This window comes from Salvelinus fontinalis, chromosome 18 (assembly GCF_029448725.1).
Source record: "Salvelinus fontinalis isolate EN_2023a chromosome 18, ASM2944872v1, whole genome shotgun sequence".
NCBI classification, from domain to species: Eukaryota; Metazoa; Chordata; class Actinopteri; order Salmoniformes; family Salmonidae; genus Salvelinus; species Salvelinus fontinalis.
Window position 1 is genome coordinate 60,065,190 of NC_074682.1, and position 24,078 is coordinate 60,089,267.

General features: G+C 43.9%; 1 protein-coding gene across 3 annotated transcripts in view; it reads right to left on the reverse strand.

Moving 5' to 3' along the window:
- LOC129815824 (filamin-B) overlaps positions 1 to 24,078 on the reverse strand; it is a 96,419-nt gene that overhangs the window by 63,231 nt on the left and 9,110 nt on the right. The gene's annotated exons all lie outside the window — the stretch shown is intronic.

Here is a 24,078-nt window from a genome sequence, read left to right on the forward strand (position 1 = left end):
ACCTATTGGAAAAAAAGGACATTGAATATCCCTTTGAGCATGGAGAAATTATTAATCACACATTGGTGTATCAGTACACAAAGTAAAGACGTTCTTCCTAACTCAGTTGCCGGAGAGGAAAGAAACAGCTCAGCGATTTCACCATGAGGCCAATAGTAACTTTAAAACAGAGTTTCATGAATTATAGGAGAACTGAGGATGGATCAACAACATTGTAGTTACTCCACAAATCTAAAATAAATGACAGGGTAAAGGAGGAAGTCTGTACGGAATACAAATATTCCAAGACCTGTCAACAAATCACTAAATACTGCAACAACAAAAAAGTGGCAAAGCAATTAACACTTTGTCCTGAATACAAAAAGTTTTGTTGGGGCAAATCAATCCACTGAGTACCCCCTCTCCATATTTACAAACAGTGGTGGCTGCATCATGTTATGAGTATGCTTGTACTTAAGGAATGGGGAGTTTTTCCAGGATTAGAAACAAACAGTGGAGCTAAGGACAATCTGGTTCAGTCTGCTTTCCATCAGACACTGGGAAATGAAGTCACCTTCCAGCAGGACAATAACCTAAACCACAAGGCCAAATCTACACAGGAGATGCTTATCAAGACGAAATAGAATGTTCCTGAGAGGAAGTTACAGATTTGACTTAAATATGCTTGAAAATCTATGGCAAGACCTGAAAATGGTTGTCAAGCAATGATCAACCACTAATGACAGAGCATGAAGAAGCTTGAAAAGAATAACAGGCATAATGTTGCACAATCCAGGTGTGGAAAGCACAGACTTACTCAGAACAATGTTTCTACAAAGTATTGACTCAGGGGTGTGAATGCCTAGTGTAAATGCAGTCAGTCATGTTTTAATTCCCTGGTTAAGATGACCTTTGTACCACACAGTAACATAAACACTGCTCTCCCTCTGACCGGACTGGTGAAGTCCTCCTGAGCAACACCAAAACGGCTTCATTTCACTGAGCTCAATCAGAGGGAGGACCCCATTAGCTCATCTCTGTGGATGAGGAGGAAACGGTTGACCAGAGTAAGACACATGTAGCTGTACAGCATCAGGTAGAAAAATCGTCGCTGGTCCACAAGTAGACAGTTAAATAAACATAAATGGAACAAAATTAAACCTTTAAAGTTGAGAAGAGATTGTGTCCTCTAAAACGGTTGGGAAATCAGATAGCTGTTAAAATATTGCTCAACAGCCATGTCAAAACAGTTTACAGAAGTGATTTATCGTTCAAACAGCGGATGCGCCCTAAATAGCACCATATGTCCTATATAGTGCACTACTTTTGACTGGAGCCCTACAGGAATAGGGAGCCATTTAGTACAGAACCATTCAAAAAAGTGTCATCTTCAAGCGGTGTGTAATTCATTATACCACATTAAAAACACAAGAGACTGCTGCTATAGAGACGGGGGGAGAAATGGGTAGTTTGTCAATCTTTCGGTCAGAGCAGAACGTTGCCCAACCTGGAGGGGCTGCACCCGTCCCGCCGCTTCAAGGTGTGTGTGTGTGTGTGTACACAGTATCAGCCATTTCTGCCAAACATCCTGTCAGCAAGCACATAACAATGGTGTGAGCAGAGGAGTTGAACTCTAACCCACAGCTGACGAGACACACCCTACCAAACACAGCCCAGTGTGTGTTTACTGTGTGTAAAATAATACATTTGTACAAAATGTTTATTTTAAACTACATTTTCACATGGTGGTTCGGTTTAAGTTCTCGTGCTTCTTGGCTGTAAGAGTCGTGTGTGTGTGGAGCATCATGAACAATTTTCACAACACTATGACTTACATAAAATATGCAGAGTTCCACAGGGTCCAGTCTTGGGCCCATTATTTTTCTCACTATGCTAATTAATAAACAAACAGTACTGGCTTGAACCCTATGGCTTCAGACTAGAGCCCCTTGATTTATACCAAACAGGCAGACAGCTTTGAGAGCACATGGCAGGGTGAGAGAACAGACAGGCACTTTCTGAAACTTGGACAGAAATTCCCTGGCAGTCTGATAGCAGGGGGTATCCCAGGGTGCATCTGAAATGGCACCCTATATAGAGCACTACTTTAGACCAGGGACCATAATAGCTGGCCTGGCTCGCAGAGGCTGGTTTGTCATTTCCTTTGAATGTGTTACATTAAGACCTAGACAACCAGCTAAAAGGGGAGTACGTAACACAACCCACAAAGACAGTTTGACGACCCCCCCCCCCCCATAGACTCAGTTTGACACCCCCATAGTCTAGTATCGGTTTAGACAGCACAGAGACAGATGACCCAATACACTGCATGGCGAAGAGCTGAGCTAAATTCCAGTTTGTATTGTGGTGCATAGGACGGAATCACCCACGTATTGTGGTGCATAGGACGGAATCACCCACGTATTGTGGTGCATAGGACGGAATCACCCACGTATTGTGGTGCATAGGACGGAATCACCCACGTATTGTGGTGCATAGGACGGAATCACCCACGTATTGTGGTGCATAGGACGGAATCACCCACGTATTGTGGTGCATAGGACGGAATCACCCACGTATTGTGATGCATAGGACGGAATCACCCACGTATTGTGATGCATAGGACGGAATCACCCACGTATTGTGATGCATAGGACGGAATCACCCACGTATTGTGATGCATAGGACGGAATCACCCACGTATTGTGATGCATAGGACGGAATCACCCACGTATTGTGATGCATAGGACGGAATCACCCACGTATTGTGAGGCATAGGACGGAATCACCCACGTATTGTGAGGCATAGGACGGAATCACCCACGTATTGTGATGCATAGGACGGAATCACCCACGTATTGTGATGCATAGGACGGAATCACCCACGTATTGTGATGCATAGGACGGAATCACCCACGTATTGTGATGCATAGGACGGAATCACCCACGTATTGTGATGCATAGGACGGAATCACCCACGTATTGTGATGCATAGGAAGGAATCACCCACGTATTGTGATGCATAGGAAGGAATCATCCATGACCAGCCGTGTACCACGCTGCGGCTAAGAGCTCACTACAATATGAATGTATAGATGGACTCGGCAACAGAGGCAGAAACCCACCATGTGTCAGCATAAACACTAAACAGATTGGCCTTAAAAACCGCAACAGATCAGTGTAGTATCTTATCATACATGCCAATAAAACTTTTGACAAGCTCAACTGAAATGTAGTTTTGCCAGACAGTCATTCTGTAAGAGCCTGACGGACAGCAGCAGACTGGGGAAAGCGGTTTATTCTGCAGGATCACTGTGTGTGTGTGTGTGTGTGTGTGTGTGTGTGTGTGTGTGTGTGTGTGTGTGTGTGTGTGTGTGTGTGTGTGTGTGTGTGTGTGTGTGTGTGTGTGTGTGTGTGTGTGTGTGTAGCATAGTTTAGGAATAACATTGTCCCTATAAAGTACCTGTGGAATGTAGCCATTTAACATGACTGGTCCTTCTGACACGATTCTGTTTTAAAAAATTACAAAGTAAAGCACAGCGGTTACTAACTAACCTTTTATTTTACAGATTGCCGTCTCATCAGTGAAGTAAATAAGACGGTGAACCCTTCCCTGGGAGCAACCAACATGTCTCTGTCTCAGAGCCGTGTTGTTGTGTCGGTCTGTGTAGAGTTACCCTGTCAAAGACATTGGTGGGTGGAAAGAGGCCATCGCCATGGTGACGCCATTGTACCACCAGGAAGGAGAGAGAGATGTATAGACATTTGAAATGTCTGTGTTCTTTCGGGAACTTGAGTCGTGTTTACTGTTGTTTTTCACTTTAGTTTACTTCACTTACCAATACATTCCCCCCATGCCAATACAGCCCACATCCCCCCCCCATGCCAATACAACCCACCCCCCCCCCCATGCCAATACAGCCCACCCCCACCCCCCCCATGCCAATACAGCCCATTTGTATTGAAATTGAGAGGGCGAGAGCGACAAAGAGGCAGAGAGCCTATTCTTCAGACACCAAAACGAGACCATTCTTCCCAACGAGTGAGGTTAGTCTATACACTGTGTGTCGTGCATACTGACAGACTGCCTCTAATCCAACAGGACAAATGCTACTTATAGATAGTTTACCTTTATTTAACTGGCAGGTCAGTTAAGAACAAATTCTTATTTACATTGACGGCCTAGGAACAGTGGGTTAACTACCTTGTTCAGGGGCAGAATGACAGATTTGTAGCTTGTCAGCTCGGGGATTCGATCTTGCAAGCTTCCGGTTACTAGTACAACACTCTAACCACCTGGCTACCTGCCGCCCCTGGGTGAGTAAACGAGGAAAAACCCTGGTCACCCTATTTGGATAGTCCAGATATGACCATGTGTTGATAAGCAACTGCTTGCTGAAGTTAAATGTTCATAAATCTGTACACAAATCAGTAGTGTTAAACTAAAATACAGAGTTGACAATACAACACCATGACATATCCCATTAGAAGTACTGTTGTTACCATGTCTGGGGAATCCTCTGCTGTTACTAACAGCTACAGTGATGAACAAACAGTATGTTACTCCCAGAGGCCTGCTGTAGCTGGACTGTCCACCTATAACAAGGATGTCAAACTCAATTCTTGGAGGGGTGTGGGAGCTGAGTACCTAACAAATTAATAACATTTGATTAATCAGCCCCCCCCCCCAGTAATTGAGTTTCACAGCACTAACCTAGCAGTTCTGAGGCTGGGAAGGCTCAAAGCTATTCACGGTCCCTCAGAGGGAGTGACTAGTTTAACCTTACTTTCACCTGGAAAGACCCTGCAGGCCAAACACCTCTTTAGAGAGGGCAGGACTAAGTGATAGCCTCGCTGTCTGAGGAACTGCTGGAGGAAGAGGAGAGCGCCAGAGGATAAGGGGAACTGCCCTTACAGGCAGAAGGGAAACATTCTCCAAACAGCCATAACTCTAGCCCTCTGAACTGCTATGTGTATGAGTCCTAGAATCACATTGAACCCAGTCCCTGATCCCCAGCCAGCCCAGAGAGGGGAAGGGAAGAGGGGACGAGGGTTAGGGGTCTGCCTGGTAGACATGGCTTCCCCAGAGGATGTAGGGGGACTAGAGAGTGTTAGGACACATCACTGCTGCCAGCTCTGTTTGGTGTAACTGATAACCACCTGGTCTATGAATACTGAAAGTCATGTATACCGACAGAGGGGACGATAGAGGCAGATATTTAATCATTTAAAATGTGTACATTTAGCAACGCTAAAGACCATGTCTCTAGACATTTGAGCTGTTGGCAGTCATTGGGACTGCTCATGAATTAAACATTCTTATTATTCTGCCACGTTTAACAAGTCATGGACCCGCTCCGTCCTTGACTTTTCCTAAATAAGTCGATAAAACACAGAAGTTAATATCAAACAGAACTGAGGTTAAAACCAGTTATGAGAGCATGTCATTTTGAATAGCTTTCCCCCGCTGCCACACCTCCCGACAGTTGAAGGTGGCGTGCCCAGTTGATAGATCACAATAAGAGCCTATAAACAAAACTTAATTTCCCACATCAAATAAACGAAGTAGAGTATGATGGGGAGAACGAGTGAGGGAAGTGAATGATACAATCACCAATAGTGAAATAACTAGAACTATATTCTAAATGGTATGTACCCTCTATCAGATCCAGTTTAAAATCAGTCCACTCTGGCCTACTAGGAGTACAAGGTGAGAGCGTGCGTCACTTATAAAATGGCATGAAGATCAAGACCAATGGATACACATGCTGCGTTAGCGTTGCTAAAAAGATCTGAATGAAAATGACTCCGATGGAAGAAATTAATCATGACATCTCAGATGATTATTCTTCTGGTTCTGATCCGCCGAGGCCAAAGAGCGGGGGGAAAAAAGCTAGAAAGGGGCGCAGTGAGCAGGTGCCCATACCAGCACCAAATGTAACGGCGAGACAAGGGATGGCACCGTTAGAATAGAACAAGACTGTGACAATGCTACGGGCCGATTATCAGCACAAAATGTCAGAGCAGACCCTTATGTCAAGCAGAAAAACAAAACAAAAGCATGACTCCTGTCAGACACATTCACTATAATGCCATTAAAGCTGGTGTAGATTTTCAGTATTTATCCACCCTGGTGCATAAAGATGGTTAGGCTACAGACGTTTTCAGCTGGTGGTCGGGATATTCTTCATTATTTAGTGGTTATAGTGGTTCTTGTGTTCCAGCAGTTCTGCTTCATAGTTGTAACAAAGGCATTCCACAAATACAATTTATTGAACACTTGAATTTGTTTTTGTAGTGTGTTTACACATAGCCTCCAGTAACAAACTAATGAAAATGGTGTTACTAATAAATACACACCGCATCGGTCTAAGGCACAGCATCTCAGTGCGAGAGGCTTCACTACAGACCTTGGTTCGATTCCAGGCTGTATCACAACCGGCCGTGAATGGGAGTGCCATAGGGCAGTGCACAATTGGACCAGCGTTGCCCATCATTGTAAATAAGATTGACTTGCCTAGTTAAGTTAACAGTTAAATTAGTGTTTAAGACCTTCATTAACCCACCCAAATGATTATTTTAGCGACAGCAAATATCAATATATTAGTTCCTGTTAGAATTTCAGTCATAGCGACTGCTCATTAGCTTAAAGGGGCAGTCGTTCAACCCCCAGCTGTAATATTGAAGGGATTGTCTGAGATTCTACGTACCCAGTCCAATGCCATTTAAGTATCTGCGTGAAGTTAAGGAAGTTGCTAACTATCGTTAGCGCAACATCCAGTCATTGCACCAAAGATAGTCAGCAACGGTTTACAAAAAAAAACAACCGTCAACTTCCTTCTTACGGTAAGTGAAAGCAAAGGGCTTAATTGCCAAAATCTCACACTATCCCTTTAAACAGCCTCAAGAACCAGGGAGAAAAAAAAAACGAAACAAGGTCTTTGGATTCAGCAGAGCACATAACTTGCTAGAACAAATCAGTTCCATTGTTTCATTCTGGTTCAGCTAAATCCTGTCCTTTTCTCACCCCAGCCAGTGAGCCAGCCAGGTGTACGGCATAAGGCCAGGGAAGAACAGAACCACTGACTAGTTTGGACTTGAGTGTCGGTCGTAAATCTAGAGAAGTAACTAGGGTGCAGTCGGCATCCAGCAGGAGAAAAAAAAGGTACTTGATGCACCACTAGAAAATGTGGAATTGAACGTCCAAAGAGTGAAGCTATTAGATAATATAATCTGTAGTAGATATGACTGGCTGAAGCTCTCCACCCATATACAATACATAGACCCAGTATGGTATGTAGGATCCAATCAAGTCTTTGAACACTGGTCTTCAGTGCGAAAACATCCAACCCAGACCATCAGTTTGATAGCGTGTCCCGGGAGCAGAAAACACATCTGGAAATCACCTTTAGGAGGTGAATGCTACGGGCCCAGGTCCAAACAACGATATAGACCTTTAAATCAAGAGTCTCCTACTCCGCTGATTGGAAGGGAACTCAAACCACAGGAAGGAAAACATTTGCCTCACGGCGGGGCCAGGCTGTTCACAAGTGATATTTAGCTCAACAGGAGTGCATGTCTAATCAAATAAACTGTAAATAACATTTTAGTCTTAATATACTGTACAAAAAAAAAAAAAGAAGTCTTGTTTCATCAATTTAATCCACTTTAAAAAGGTTTGTTTCACTTTGTAAGAATAGGTCAGTTCACAAACAGCCCCATCTAACACCTCTGTCCTTACACCAACAGGCTTTAAGCTTCATGAATGGACTTGAAATAAACACCACTTTAGATTTCTCATGTACAACCCTTACATTCCAAACACCACTTTACGTTCCAAATTCCATCACACATAATTCCAAACCAGATAAACGTTTGAAGGGTTTTTTGGAAGCTGCTTATTTCTTCCCCCCAGTTCCTATGGAGACCAAACTAAACACTCCTAGACAACATACTACAGAAGAAGGGGGAGAAGGGGGGGGGGGCTGTAACAATGACTGTCTTATAGTGTTTCTTCAGTTCAGGAAACATTCCAAGGACAGGAAGTGTGACTAAGATCGTGCCACAATAAAAATCTGCAGACATTACTTTATTACCCTAAATAACACGGACGACATTAACTGATGTTACATGACAAGGTTCATTCATATATACACCGGTAGGCACAATAGTCAGGAAATAAAAATGTGAAATACTGAAGTCTCATCCAGACATCCCGACTGTCTGGCGCGTCAGAGTATACGGAGGACGTGAGTGAAACGTTGCAGAAAGCATTACTCGTTAACAGTAACAATGGTGAGTTACAAAACCTAACGTTTCATGGTAAAAATGGTCTTTCATACGTCTATGAAACATTGGAGAGACTATTTTTTTATGGAGAGACTATTTTATACAGTGTATGTCTATAAAGCATCGTAGAAAGCCTAACTCGTCAGTCAAAATGGACTGACATAGGAATGTCTGCATCGGATTTGTGCACCCTAAAAACACATTTTGTTTTTAACTGACCGTTTCCCCATTCTGGTTCACACCACAGCGGGACAATCTGGTTCCCGTCTGATGATGTCATGGTGAGTTAAGTTGCTGGACGCACCTGCAGTCGGTAAACAGGATGCAACCTAACGCTGTGCCAACGGTTAACAAATACAACCACTTGACTACATGAGACGATAAATGAGAAGAGCTTAGACTAAGCTGGACTTGTGTAAAGTCCCCATGTATTCCTTCAATATGGTAGTTAATACAAGCAGCTTTTATCATCTTACAGCTCGCACAAATTCCTATTTTCTTCTGATATTAAGCTGTATTAAGCCGAGTAATACAGAGGAAGGAATTGAGAGGATGAGACATGTGACCAAGATGCAACCAGCAGGCATTCCTGTAGTGAGGTACTGGCAGAACCAGCATCCCCACCCAGAAACATTAGTCTGTGCTAGTGAAGCAGTCCTGTAGCTTAGCGTCAGCTTTGTCTGACACCAATACTGAGCCCGTCACTGGTCCTTTGGTTTGTGTTTCTTTGTAGACAGGAAGTAGGAGGATGGAGACATGGTCTGATTTGCTGTAAGGCAGGCGCGGTAGGGCCTTGTATGCATTTCTAGAGTAAAAGTTGTCCAGTATTAGCGGCTCGTGGTGCATGAGACATGTTGCTAAAAAGGATTTGTCCCCACTTTGAAGTCTCCGACCACTATAAACGCTGCCTCTGGGTGAAAATTATTTAGGGCCCCGTACAGCTCATTGAGTGCAAATTCTCGTTTTGTGGTGGGATGTAGACAGGCGTGATGATTACAGATAATGTCTTGTATCTACCAGAAGTTTCTCAATGGGACGACGTGTCTGGTGATTATGCAGGCCATGGTAGAACTGGGATGTTTTTCAGATTCCAGGAACTGTGTACAGAAACACGAGGTGATGAATGAATGGCACGACAACGGGCCTCAAGATCTAATCCCGGTATCGCTGTGCATTAAAAAATAGTTAGCGATAAAATGCAAAATTGTGTTCGTTGTCCGTAGTTTATGCCTGCCCATACCATAAGCCCACCATGGGGAACTCTGTTCATAAGGTTGAAATCAGCAAAACACTTGCCTACATGACGCCATACGCGCCGTCTCCCCGGTACAGTTGACAATGGGATTAATCCAAAAACACTTTTGCGTGCCAGTGGACATCGAAGGTAAACATTTCCACACTGAAGTCAGTTCCGACACCGAACTGCAGTCAGCTCAAGACCTTGGTGAGGACAACGAGCTTCCCTGAGACGGTTTCTGACCGTTTGTGCAGAAATTCTTCAGTTATCCAAACCCAGTGTCATACGCTGTCCGGGTGGTCTCAGACGATCCCTCGGGTGAAACCGGGTGGGGAGGTCCTGGGTTGGTTTGGTTACACGTGGTCTGCTGTTGTGAGGCGGGTTTTATGTACTGCTAAATTCTGAAATGTTTGAGGTGGTTTATGGTAGAAAAATGAACATTCAATTCTGGCAGCAAGCCAATGGCACGCTCTCAAAACATAGGTCTTTACACAAAATGACAACTATGCTTTTAGTGCATTTAGAACATTCCTGGGGTCTTTTTTCAGCTCATGAAACCACCACTTACACAAAAACGCAACATGTAAAGTGTAGTTAGCTGAGCAGAAGCGCAAGACTTCCTGAAGCAGTGGACCAGTTTGTTTAAAGAGGAACACCCCTCTGGTTTTGTAAGTCCGCTGTTCGTTTTTACGACTTTTCACGTCCCGTTGGTAGGAAGCTCTTGAACGGAGCTCCCACATCTTGCTCTCCAGTGCCTGGACATTTGCCAAAAAAAAAAAAAAAGACATCTAAAATCATAAACATGGGGTGTCGGACAATTCCCCTTTGCGTCAAAGGAGTCCAGCCCTTCTACCGCATCTTCACTTGCGGCACTCGGGTAGGCCAAAATAATGGAGTAGGGTCCAGTGTAAACAAGGGAAGAGCTGAGTTGAATTAGGAGCCAAAATTAGGTTGAGGTTAGTAACATTTGATTCATAGTTCAAAAGTACTTGAAGGTAATAAGTGATAATGGTGTGAGCTTTAAAATTTAAAAAAATAAAGACAGGATAAAAGTCAAAATAGCAAAGTCAGGTTGAAGCATGTTAGAGGTCTGTCGGCAACATCTTTCCTGCTCTAGTATTCACCAAGACCCAGAGAGAGGTAGACACTCCAAACGCTCAGACAGAAAAGCTGTTGGTACTCGAGGAATCTCTGGTTTCTGTACGCCGAGTGGAGAATGTACATGTCAGAGAAGACAGGGCTGTGTGAGTATGTGGTATAGACCGTGCTCCTCTCAGTGGGGTACCAGATTCCAAACAGGTTTCTGTGAGAACCACACAGAGGCCTTTGTTTGTCCTCTCTCTGTGTGTGTGTGTGTGTGTGTGTGTGTGTGTGTGTGTGTGTGTGTGTGTGTGTGTGTGTGTGTGTGTGTGTGTGTGTGTGTGTGTGTGTGTGTGTGTGTGTGTGTGTGTGAAAGACACACCCTTTCCCAGGACACCTGTTGACCCTACCATTAGGCTTGGGCGGGAATACCGGGGTTTCGGAAAAAGACATGGAATGATTTTTCAGTAGCGTCAAAACGATTGTGTTTTTCAAGAAATGTTTAAGTTATACTCAATGTCAACTTGTGCAATGCGTTAGACGAAGCAGATTGCGTTCATGTCACATTATCACTGTAATTCTCCAGAACCAGTCATGTGTGTGTAAATCTCACAATAGGAGACAACAGGAGCTAGTGAATCTAACCCAACATGTAAAGTGGACCATGTTTCATGAGCTGAAATAAAAAGATCACCAGAAATGTTCCATAAACACAAAAAACTTATTCCTCTTAAAATGTTACGCACAAATGTGTTATCCCTGTTAATAAGCATTCCTTATTTAACAAGATAATCCATCCACCTGACAGGTGTGGCATATCAAGACAGTGATTAAACCTGCGTGATCACATCACAGGTGCACTTTGTGCTGGGGACAATCAAATGTGCAGTTAAGTCACAAATGTCAAGGGGGGGGGGGGGGGGGGATTTGTCTGTAATAAAGCTATTTTGTGGGGGAAAACTTATTCTGATTGGCTGGGCCTGGCTCCCTAGTGGGTGGGCCTAGCAGGGCTGCACCCCTGCCCAGTCATGTGAAATTCATAGTCAGGCCCAATTTATTTATTTCAATTGACAGATATACTGATATTAACTCCGTAGAATTTTTGAAAATTGCCTTTTTCTACTCTTGCCATTCTGCAGAGCGGGAGAGAGACGAGCAGCAAATGGAGTAAGTCATTTGTAATTACACGGGACAGTACTGGGAAGTTCTTTTTTTTTTTTTTTTTTTTTACAGGGACTGCCAAGCTGGAGCTGTGTGTGGTGTAGTACATAGTGGAGGGAATTCCTCTTGGATGAGATCACCTCAGGGGAGCCAATGAGGATGTAGGAGAACAATGAGCCCCGCCCCCATAAACCCATTAACAGTCTAGTCACACACACACACACACAACTACAGCTCCCAGCAACTTCTGTCACCTAAACCACCATCATTAGATCTCACCGAGAATGAAGGAAAGAACCCGAGAGACAAAACTGGACTGTTCAGAATGACAGCCATTGAGGATAACGAATGAAATGTGGTTTTGAAGCTTCTCCCGTGGGTTTTCAGTATGAAGACCAGCGCTCGTCTCCTATAAACACCCACGGGAGAAGGCCAGCGCTCGTCTCCTATAAACACACCCACGGGAGAAGGCCAGCGCGCGTCTCCTATAAACACACCCACGGGAGAAGGCCAGCGCGCGTCTCCTATATAAACACCCACGGGAGAAGGCCAGCGCGCGTCTCCTATATAAACACCCACGGGAGAAGGCCAGCGCGAGGCTCCTATAAAACCCACTGGTGTTAAAACTAACTAGACAACTCAACACCAACCCTCACCTGTCCCACTGCTGGTTCCCTCCTGATAATAATGTTAGGTAATAATGTTAAAATAACCCCCCCCCACTTAACTTTCACAGAAGGTACTTTAATATTAATACACATAACATAATACACTTAAAAATAATAAACTGCCAGAGATCATAATGTCCAGGACACAGGCTCGTCTTGGTGGGGGGGGGGGGGGGCATCCTACCCTAGAGTTAATTGGGGAAGTGGGTAATTGTGTGTTACAGCCTCTCCGGGGTGTTGATTCAATGCTTGAATCATTTGTCAAACCCTCCCCCCATCATGACCTCACAAACCATTTGCTACAAACTTACTTATAATCCTAGTGTACCTAAACCACAGACTATTCTGAAAAATTCAGACACAAAGCTGAGGCCAAAATGGAGTATGAGCAGACAGAGGAACAAGAGTTGTATGTTCCAAATGGCACCCTATTCCCTACATAGTGCACTGCTTTACCAGACACCTATGTTATAAAGCAGTGAGCTATTTAGGAATAACATCCCTTCTGTGGTACCTAGCGACAGTCCACAGTGAACGTGTCCCAATACTTTAACGACCCAGTAAAAAAATAATAATAATAATAATCACCAATCGAGGGGATAAAGGGTCGAGGGGATAAAGGGTCGAGGGGATAAAGGGTCGAGGGGATAAAGGGTCGAGGGGATAAAGGGACGAGGGGATAAAGGGACGAGGGGATAAAGGGTCGAGGGGATAAAGGGTCGAGGGGATAGAGGCACCGAGGGGGAAGAAAACAAGTTTGAAAGGGGTGATGCACGGGGGGGGGGGGGGGGGGGGGCTGAGGGTGGTGATGTCTCAAAGACAGAGACACCACTTCTAGAATCTATTTGGCTCTAACACTAAACAGCAGAATCATATCCAAATCTATTAAAGACTACCAGAACCCACTGGATTCCCCAATTACATTGAATGAGGTACGGGACAAAATACAAACCCTCCAACCCCAAAAGACCTGTGGGGTTGGTGGTATCCTCAATGAAATGATCAAATATACAGAACACACTAAAAATCATCCTCAGCTTCCCCAATATTTGGAACCATTGATTGATCACCCCAAAGTAGAGAAATTTGATATGAGTCAACAGCAACCTTGGGAAAATCCTCTTCATGATCATTAGCAGCAGACTAGTTCATTTCCTCAGTGAAAACAATGTACTGAGCAAATGTCAAGTTGGCTTTTTACCAAATTATCGTACGACAGACCACGTATTCACTCTGTACACCCTAATTGACAAAACCAAAACCCCACCCTCTTCTGATATATATAAATAAATAATTAACGAATTTGCCAGGGCACTAGAACAGTCTGCTGCACCCGGCCTCACCCTACTAGAATCTGAAGTCAAATGTCTACTGTTTGCTGATGATCTGGTGCTTCTGTCACCAGTCAAGGAGGGCCTACAGCAGCACCTAGATCTTCTGCACAGATTCTGTCAGACCTGGGCCCTGACATTAAATCTCAGTAAGACTAAAATAATAGTATTCCAAATAAAGGTCCAGTTGCCAGAACCACAAAAACAAATTCCATCTAGACACCGTTGCCTTAGAGCAACCAAGTAACTACGTATGCAGAATTCTGCAAAAATATCCTGTGTACAAGGTAAAACACTAAATAATGCATGCAGAGCAGAATTAGGCCGATACCCGCTAATGATCAAAATCCAGAAAAGAGACGTTAAATTCTACAACCACCTAAAAGGAAGCAATTCCCAAACCTTCCATAACAAAGCCATCACCTACAGAGAGATGAACCTGGAGAAGAGTCCCCTAAGCAAGCTGGTCCTAGGGCTCTGTTCACAAACACAAACACACCCCACAGAGCCCCAAGACAGCAACACAGACCCAACCAAATCATGAGAAAACAAAGAGAATTACTTGACACATTGGAAATCATAAATATTTTTTTTAAAGAGCAAACAAGAATGCTATTTGGCCCTAATCAGAGAATACAGCGGCAGAAACCCTCACCACTGTGACCCAAAATTAAGGAAATCTTTGACTGTACAGACTCAGAGCCTTGCAATTGAGAAAGGTCGCCTTAGCCGGTCTTCTCTTGCGAGCCAGGTCAGCCTACGTGCACAAAGGTGGAAACTGAGCAGCACTTCCTAACCTCCTGCCAAATGCATACATACACATTTCCCCTCAGATAACACAGACCCACAAAGAATTCAAAAACAAACCAAATGTTGATTACCTCCCATATCTGTTGGGTGAAATACCACAATGTGCCACCACAGCACAACATTTTGAATTACTTCGAGGCAGTCAGACAACACAGGAAGCAGCTCGATAAAAATTAGATGACTAAGAACTAAAAATAATAATATTTTGTTTCATTATTCAATGTAATATACACAACTTAAATATTGTATTAAAGTAATGTGAATAAGTGATGGACAGTTACTACCATCCTGGGACAAGTATTGTTTTATTCTGTATTGTTACAGCAGTCAACCCACAAGTGCATTTAATGTTTATTTTTAATTATCGAAACTGAAATCGTGATTATTTATTTTATTAACTGAACAGACCTCAAAAATAGCACTACCTGACACATTCTAAACGGCCCGCATCCATTTTGAAAACACAGAACTTCAACAAGACACATTTCAGTAAACCATCAGGTTCTCCTTGTTGCCACTTCAAATAAAAAGTGCTGGTTAAACACAGCAGTGTGTTTGTGCTGGGTGTCTGTGGCCACACCCTGATCTCCACAGCTAAGTGCTACTCTAGAAGCAGGTATTACCAAAGCTGAATCTATCATTAACAATAGAGACCAATGACATCTAGCCAACACTTTAGAGGGCTGTTGGGGGGGGGGGGGGGAATAAAAATTAATTTCAGGCCATCTGAGAGAATGATGCTCATTGTTGAGTCATGTCTGATGTTAAATCCAGTGGATAGATCGTCTCTACACAGCCAGGTAATGAAAAGGGCGTTCCCAGGTTCCATCAAGTTTCTGATGAGATGAAACGTCCGTTCGTCAGTCTAGACAAAGTCTTCAGAAGAGCCGTCTGTCTGGTCAACATCCAAATAACCATTATGCCACCTGAGTAAAACGCAAGAGTTAACTTCCTAGTCTTACACCATGCCTTATGTCGTTTCCAAATTAACCCCCAGGAAGTAAATGAGTCTCAGGCTGAACTTTAAGCTTCTCATTGTTACGGTTTGAGGCTGGAGCAGCGCCGATCTCACAGCCAAACATTTCTACTTCTCACTTCACCCGACCGCCGAGGGGCTGGGCTATTACTTTACTTCTTTACTGGTACACCGACTTGGCTTTAAAAAAAACAGGGCCAGAGTTGTTGGCGTTTTGTTGACAGTGGAGGCAGGTAGCTCCAGAGACCTCCAGAACACAGATCTGCTCCCTGGCCAGAACAGACCTCCTGTATGGAGGCAGTGTAATCCCAGACAAAAGGTCATTGTAGGGAATAGGGTGCCATTTACTCCAACCAGGCCACATAGGGAATAGGGTACTGTTTGGAATGCACACCGGAGCTTTTAACAGGGCTGTGATAATACTGATGACAACTGTACTGTGCTTCTCATGGTCACAAACACTGGGATCTGATGGTTACTGCTGGACAGCAGAGGATAGTTGCAAAATCTGAAAAGTTGTTTTAATGTTGCAGAAATATTAAATAAATCAGCACTGGCTGGACGCACAATAGACTTTGTTGATGCAACAGACATCAAGATGCAACATTACTTAAGGGGTTATTGCTGCGCAAAGACGACCATAGTCTGTCTGAAGAGTTACGAGAGGAAGAGCCTCCCGAGTGGCGCAGCGGCCTGAGGCACTGCATCTCAGTGCTAGAGGCATCACTAGAGACCCTGGTTCGATTCCAGGCTGTATCACAACTGGCCGTGATTGGGAGTCCCATAGGGCGGAGCAATTGGCCCAGCATCGTCCAGGTTTGAGGTCCTCTTCGTCCTGCGATATTCATGCTACACAGGAGACAAGGTTAAACTCCTTTGAGACAGTCCCCATCCTGCCTCCATCGCTCTTCTGTCTGAGGTCTTTTCACAGCCCCACTGACAGTCCCCACGCTGTTCTGTAAGACAGGAACGTCAGTGTTCTGCCATGGCCAACGAAGAGCCAGGATCTCAATCCCATTGAGTACGTCCGGGAACTTTTGGACCGGAGGGTGAGGGCTAGGGCCATTCGCCCCAGAAATGTCCCGGAACCTGCAGGTGCCTTGGTGGAAGAGTGGGGTAACATCTCACAGCAAGCAAGAACTGGCAAATCTGGTGCAGTCCATGAGATGCACTGCAGTACTTAATGCAGCTGGTGGCCACATCAGATACTGACTTTTGGTTTTGACCCCCCATTTGTTTAGGGACACATTTATTCAATTTCTGTTAGTCACATGTCTGTGGAACTTGTTCAGTTTATGTCTCAGTTGTTGAATCGTGTTATGCTCATAAATATTTACACGTTAAGTTTGTCGTCATCGCAGTTGACAGGACAATTCATTTTGGCTGAGTTCACGAGTGGCTCTAACCCACCAGGAAAACACCATTATTACATCAACTATCACAAACTGGTGATTGGTGACGTCCATGTCGTTGGGAGGAAAGGGGCGTGGCATCCAGCCCGGTCTCAACCTTAAGATCAAACACACCAATCACCACAGACTGCTGACTCAGGTTGCCATGTCAACACCCGAAACTAGTTTCATGTCCTGACTGCCCGCGAGTACCCCTGCGTTACATGCAGAGCCTGTTAAGACAGTTCATAAGACAGCAGAATAACATGGAAACTGTTCCCATAGCGACTCACTGATAACACCACAACATGGAGAAACAGTAGATTATGAAGTGCCAGAAAGTGAAAGTGCAGAGGATAGTAGTACGACTAACAGCTCACACCCTCAATAATAAATATAATATAATATATATATATAATAAAGTGCATTCAGAAAATTCAGACCCCGTGACTATTCCTCCATCTTTGTTACGTTAAAGGCTCTTTCTAAAATTGATTTAAATTACCCCCCCCCCCAATAACCCATGACAAAATGAAAACAGGTTAAGAAATGTTTGCTAATGAATTAAAATGACAGAAATACTTTAATTACATTAGTATTCAGACCCTTATCTATGAGACTAAATTGAGCTCAAGTGCATCCTGTTTCCATTGATCATCCTTGAGACGTTTTTCTACAACTTTCCCCAGAGTACACCTGTGGTGAATTGATTGGACATGATTTGGAAAGGCACACATGTCTATATAAGGTCCCACAGTTGACAGGGCATGTCAGAGCAAAAACCCAGACATGAGGACGAAGGAATTGTCCGTTAAGCTCCAAGACAGGATTGTGTGGAGGCACAGATCTGGGTACCGAAACATTTCCGCAGCATTGAAGATCAAGAACAGTGACCTCCATGACTAAATGGAAGAAGTTTGGAACCACCAAGACTCTTCCTTGAGCTGGCCGCCTGGCCAAACTGAGCAATCAGGGGAGAAGGGCCTTGGTCAGGGAGAAGACCAAGACCCCGATGGTCACTGACAGAGCTCCAGAGTTCCTCTGTGGAGATGGGAGAACCTTCCAGAAGGACAACCATCTCTGCAGTACTCCACCAAATCAGGGCTTTATGGTAGTGGCCAGACAGGAACCAGAGGCCGCTTGCAGTTATCCAAATAGGCACCTACACAACTCGCAAAACATGATTATCTGGTATGAAACAAATTGTCAAAATTGTACTGGAGTGCAAAGTCTAGGTCCAAAAGGCTCCTTAAAAAGCTTTTACCCCCCAAGCCATCACACTCCTGAACAATTATATAAGTGGCCACCCAGACTATTTTCATTAAAATGTGATTTCAGTAAAAACGTTTAGACCTCTGTATTTGCTTATCATTATGGGGTGTTTGTAAATGATGAAAAAAAACCATTAAGCCTGTAACTTAAGATGTGGGAAAAGAGAAAGGGTCTTTGAATACCCTGTATATTACTTCCCAAATGTCGCCCTGCATTGTCCTTATTTAGTGGACGACTTTGGATCAAGGCCCATAGCGCAATTAGTAATTGTTGTACTGTACCATTTGGGACGAAGCCTATACTACACAGTGTGTGTGTTCTGGCAGCTGCCTCTATTCCCTAACGTCAACTATAATTCACAGGTCGTCAAACAGAGGCATGCACAGGCAGCGCAAACCTCTGTCATATACCTGGTTACCCAACACTCAGCACACACACGGTTTGCCATCTCAGGCTTTATCCCCTTAAAGTAGAGCATTTAAAAGAGCTAACAAGGTGCCATTTTGGGTGCAGTCATCCAGCTGTGGAGAAAAAACTGCAGGAGATTTCTACACCTCCTGAAGTTACTGGTGTTTGAGGTAATGATTTAAAACAAGGAACAGCATCTCAATCCCTTTCTCAGCCTACACCACAGAGAGAGAGAGTGAGAGAGTGAAAGTGAGCTCTACAGAGTAAGAGAAAGTGAGAGCGAAAGGATACTGCCGCCACTCCAGTATAAACTCACACCCTATTGTCAAACTTGTTCTGGCAGGTTCCTGATAAGAACCATTTCTCAATTTCTGCTCCATATCCATCAATGCTGCACACCGGACTCCACACACATACTGTCTTCATAAAGTACTGACACCTAGACTTTCCACTGTTTTTCCAGCCTGATTTTAAAACTGATTAAAACAAGTCGTCACTGGCCCACACAGTGGAATATGTTCAGAAATGTTTAAACAATAAAAAAATAAGCTGAAATGTCTTTAGTCATTAAGTATTCAACCTCTTGTCAAGACAAAATAAAATTAACGAGTAAAAATAGTGCTGAACAAATCACAAGTTGCACGGACTCACTGTGTGAAATCGTGTTTAACATGATTTATGATTGACTACCTCATCTCTGTACTCCACACATACAGATTCATCAAGGTCCCGCAGTTGAGCAGTGAAGTTCAAACACATATTCAACCACAAAGACCAGGGAGGTTTTCCAATGGCTCCCAAAGGTCACCTATTGGTTGATGGGTAAAAAAGAAAAAGCAGACATTGAATATCGTTTTGAGCATGGTGAAGTTAAATACACCCTTCAAAGTGGATCAATACAACCAGTCACTAATATAGTGACTTTACATAAAAATATTCCAAAACATGCATCCTGTTCAAAGTGTTGTTTTTGGGACAAATCCAATCCAACACTGAGTACCCCCTCTCCATATTTCCAAACACAGTGGTGGCTGCATCATGTTATGAGTATGCTTGTACTTAAGGAATGGGGGTTTTTTCCAGGATTAGAAACAAACAGTGGAGCTAAGGACAGGAGAAAATCCTAAAGGACAATCTGGTTCAGTCTGCTTTCCATCAGACACTGGGAAATGAAGTCACCTTCCAGCAGGACAATAACCTAAACCACAAGGCCAAATCTACACGAGTTGCTTATCAAGACGAAATAGAATGTTCCTGAGAGGAAGTTACAGATTTGACTTAAATATGCTTGAAAAATATGTCAAGATCTGAAAATGGTTGTCAAGCAATGATCAATCACCAATTTGACAGAGCTTGAAGAAGTTTGAAAAGAATAAGACAAAATGTTGCACAATCCAGGTGTGGAACGCTCAGACTTTCCCAGAAAGGCTCACAGCTGTAATCACTGCCAAAAGGTGATAAAAGGCTGGTTTATACCTCATCTAACAACATGACTAGACAAATCAGAATGCCACAACTGTCTATGGCCAAAACAGCATTCAATTTATTCTCCAGCGGACTGCCTGTAAAACTGACTATCCTTGTCGCAGACGGAAGAAGAAAAGAAAAAAAAGTTGACCCTGTCGCTAAAGTTAAGACATTGTCAGCTATGATATCCTTATTTGAACTGGCTAGTCAGCTAACAAGCTAGAAACTAACCAAAACATTGTTTAGGAAGTCGCTTTTAGTTGCCTGGTTTGTTAAATTGACGTATACTAAATACATTTTTTTTTTTTTTTTTTTTTTAAACAGATGGGTTTATTGGTGTTGTTAAATAACATTTTTTGCAAATTTGGACCACCAGGCTGCAGATGTCATGCAACCTGTAATTTTGTGTTTATACTTTTTCCATAACGGCAAGTTCGATGACGGACTAGAATGTCACTACGACAAGTCTACAGACGTCTTGATTGACCAACTGTAAACTAGCCTTTAGATGTATTGACTCAGGGGACAATGTTCCCCCTATTCTAGCACTGAGCAGAATTTCAGGTCTGCTTAAGCGCAAACTTGAACATTGTGAAGGCAGAGTTTGTATCGTCAGAAAAAAATAGGTTAGTTCTCCGCAGGGGAGCGGGTTCAGGTGCACCTACGTCCAATAGCAAGACAAGGCTTTATCATAGTTTTTTTTTTTTTACAGAAATGTTCGGCGATCCGACTAGGACTGCCTTTAAGATCGACCAGTCGATCGTGCTTGACCGGTTGGTGACCACTGCTTCTAGAAATTTAAGGCTGAATCTCGTGCTTCTGTGATATTTCTGCACTGCAGTCCCAGGGACTTGTGCAGCGGTCTCGGGCTGCGGTGCACAGGCACAGCTTAGAGGGGAAATTGCTCAGGGGGTGTGACTAATTAAGTAAATTAGGTATTTCATGTTTTCACTCTGTCACCTGTTGTTTACGAAGCATGTCAAATAACATTTGATCTGATCTGCCAAACAGTATCTCTGTCTAATATCATCTTTAGATAAACCTTTACCTCGCTGCCACACCAGTGAGTTAGGGTGTGTTCACAGAGGATTACAGCTACTCTTCCAACAGAGTGAATGACGTAAACCCATGGGTATACAAAGAGAGGGGGGAAAAAAACACAGAGTTATTTATTAACTACTAAGCCCCACCTAGCTCCATGCACCTCATACTCCAATAACAGATCAGCAACTCACTCACTCTGACCTTTAAGAGGACTGAGTCGGGAAGCTGGTCTAAACAGAAGCTTTCCCAGTGTTCCTGTTTTAGCTAAACCCCTAGTTACAGGCTAGCATATGCCTACATGCTCTGAGGGAGAGCGAGAGGGGGGAAGTAGGGGAGAAAAATTCCTTTAATAAACTTAATGGCTGCATGAGATCATGTGATAAGAGGCCACCCAGCTCAGGCATCGGGTTTCCTTTTCTCCGTCTCCCTCGAGCTGTAACAGAGTGGTATTGTGGCCTGGTCCAGGCAACAGCGGGTTGTGAGATGCCATACCTCCATGTGGAGAGAAGGTGAGCGAGAGGAAGGTACGGGGTGGGCCACAGGGGCCACCATATCATCCATTACGAAGAGTGAAGAAATACTAGACTACTCTTTAAAACGTCTCTGTGTTCTGGAGGACAACGCCCTGTTAGTCCACCGACCCGCAGGACAAACTGAAACACACCTAATCAGTCCTTTAACTTTATTAAAATGTAGTTTTTACTGGGACAATGCATATGAATAGAGCTCACTAAACGTACCAGATTTAGCTGGGTAGTTAACTACAGTCCCTATACGAGATATAAACTTGGATAAATTGTCTGTCAAGGGAAAGAACTTCTATAAAATAAAATGGATGATTTCCACAGCTGAATTGTGAACTCACAATGGAGGCAACGGTTTGGGTCTTACGGTGCATCCCGTTCAGATATTGAACATCGCACCGTTTTATCATTACTGGACCTCAATAACACCGAGCCAATGTTGGATTATCTTATAATTTAACTTTAAAGTATTGTCATACAGGACTTGGTCGCTTTGCGACTTGATTCCACGACTCCTTGCATGTCGACTCTTTTCCAAGTGTCAAGATTAGATGATTCCACTAGGAATCAACTTCTAAGAATCAGTATTTTTGGAAATGAGACTTCTCGGCAGTACGGAAACAAATCTGACACTTACATCTCTCATAGCAAGCTAGCGAGGGAAGGCACAAGAGGGGCACAGTATAGGCAGGTTGACCACCAGACCGAGTCAGAACGATACACTAGGACTCGCTATCACAAGTTGAATCTCGCAATGGGAGGCTGTAATCTTGGCAATTTCTTGACTTACATTGTCTCGCCACTTCAGTAAAGCAGGGCCTATGATTATTGAATAGACAAGGATATTCAACACACTGGCATCATTAGTTCCACGGTGCACATCACACTAAGGGCCTATCATGGTCCAAACACGCCAACACAGTGGTGAAGAGGGCACGACAACGCCTCTTACCCCTCAGGCGGCTGAAAAGATAAGGCACGGGCCCTCATATGGCATGCGACCGCAAGGAGCTACAGGCCCTCTATACCAGGCGGTGCCAGAGGAAGGCCCTAAAAATGGTCAAAGATTCTGGTCAACAGGGGCCTCCCGGGTGGCGCAGTGGTCTAGGGCACTGCATCGCAGTGCTAACTGCGCCACCAGAGTCTCTGGGTTCGCCCCCAGGCTCTGTCGCAGCCGGCCGCGACCGGGAGGTCCGTGGGGCTACGCACAATTGGGCTAGCGTCGTCCGGGTTAGGGAGGGTTTGGCCGGTAGGGATTTCCTTGTCTCAACGCGCTCCAGCGACTCCTGTGGCGGGCCGGGCGCAGTGCGCGCTAACCAAGGGGGGCCAGGTGCACGGTGTTTCCTCCGACACATTGGTGCGGCTGGCTTCCGGGTTGGAGGCGCGCTGTGTTAAAGAAGCAGTGCGGCTTGGTTGGGTTGTGCTTCGGAGGACGCATAGCTTTCTACCTTCGTCTCTCCCGAGCCCGTACGGGAGTTGTAGCGATGAGACAAGATAGTAATTACTAGCGATTGGATACCACAAATTGGGGAGAAAAGGGGATAAAATTTATTTAAACATTTTTTTTAAAGAAAAGAAAAGATTCCGGTCAACCAAGTCATCGACTGTTCCCTCTAACGCACGGCAAGCGATCCCGGAGCGATCCCGAAGTCTGGGACCAAAAGTCAGCTGAATGGTTTCAAACGCCAAGTCATAAGACGGTTAATCAAATGGCTACCAAGACCATTTCCATGGACTCCCTTTTCTCTCTGCACTGACTCTTCGGCCACACAGACAATCTGCTGCTACTCTGTTAATTATCCATCCATTGCCTAGTTACGTTTACCCATATCTACAGTGACCCAACTGTCTCGTACCCCCGCACCATTACTCTGTACAGGCACTCTTTGTATATAGCCCCGTTGTCATTTTGTTCTGTTATCATTTCCTTTATTTTGCAAATGTCTTACTTTGACACTGCATTGTTGTTTAATGGCTCTTAACTAAACATGTCACTTTAAAGTCTACACCTGTTGTTTGGCACATGTGACAAATACAACTTGATTTTAGCAAGAGCAGAAAGACTGAGATACAGATGACCAAGACAAATGTCAAGCATCCCTTGTCAATTCACCACAGAAGGCTAAAAAGTTAACCTTTTCCTCTCTGGTTTGATTGAAATGAACAACTTCCCCCCCAGGCCTTTATAGCCCATCGCCTAGTTAACCTATAAAAACACAGAACATGGTTTTGTGATAGGTGCACTGTGATTTTAATCCGAGAAAATAAAAAATAAAATAAAGATAATTGTTGTTCTGTTAGGAATCTGGTCACGTTAAGGATCAACTCAGTTGAAACATTAAACCGTTTAAAACATTCCCACCTCTACTACAGAGACAAAAAAAAAGAAAAAAGAAAAAAAAAAAAGATCATTGAAAACATTGTGATTTCTCAACAAGCAA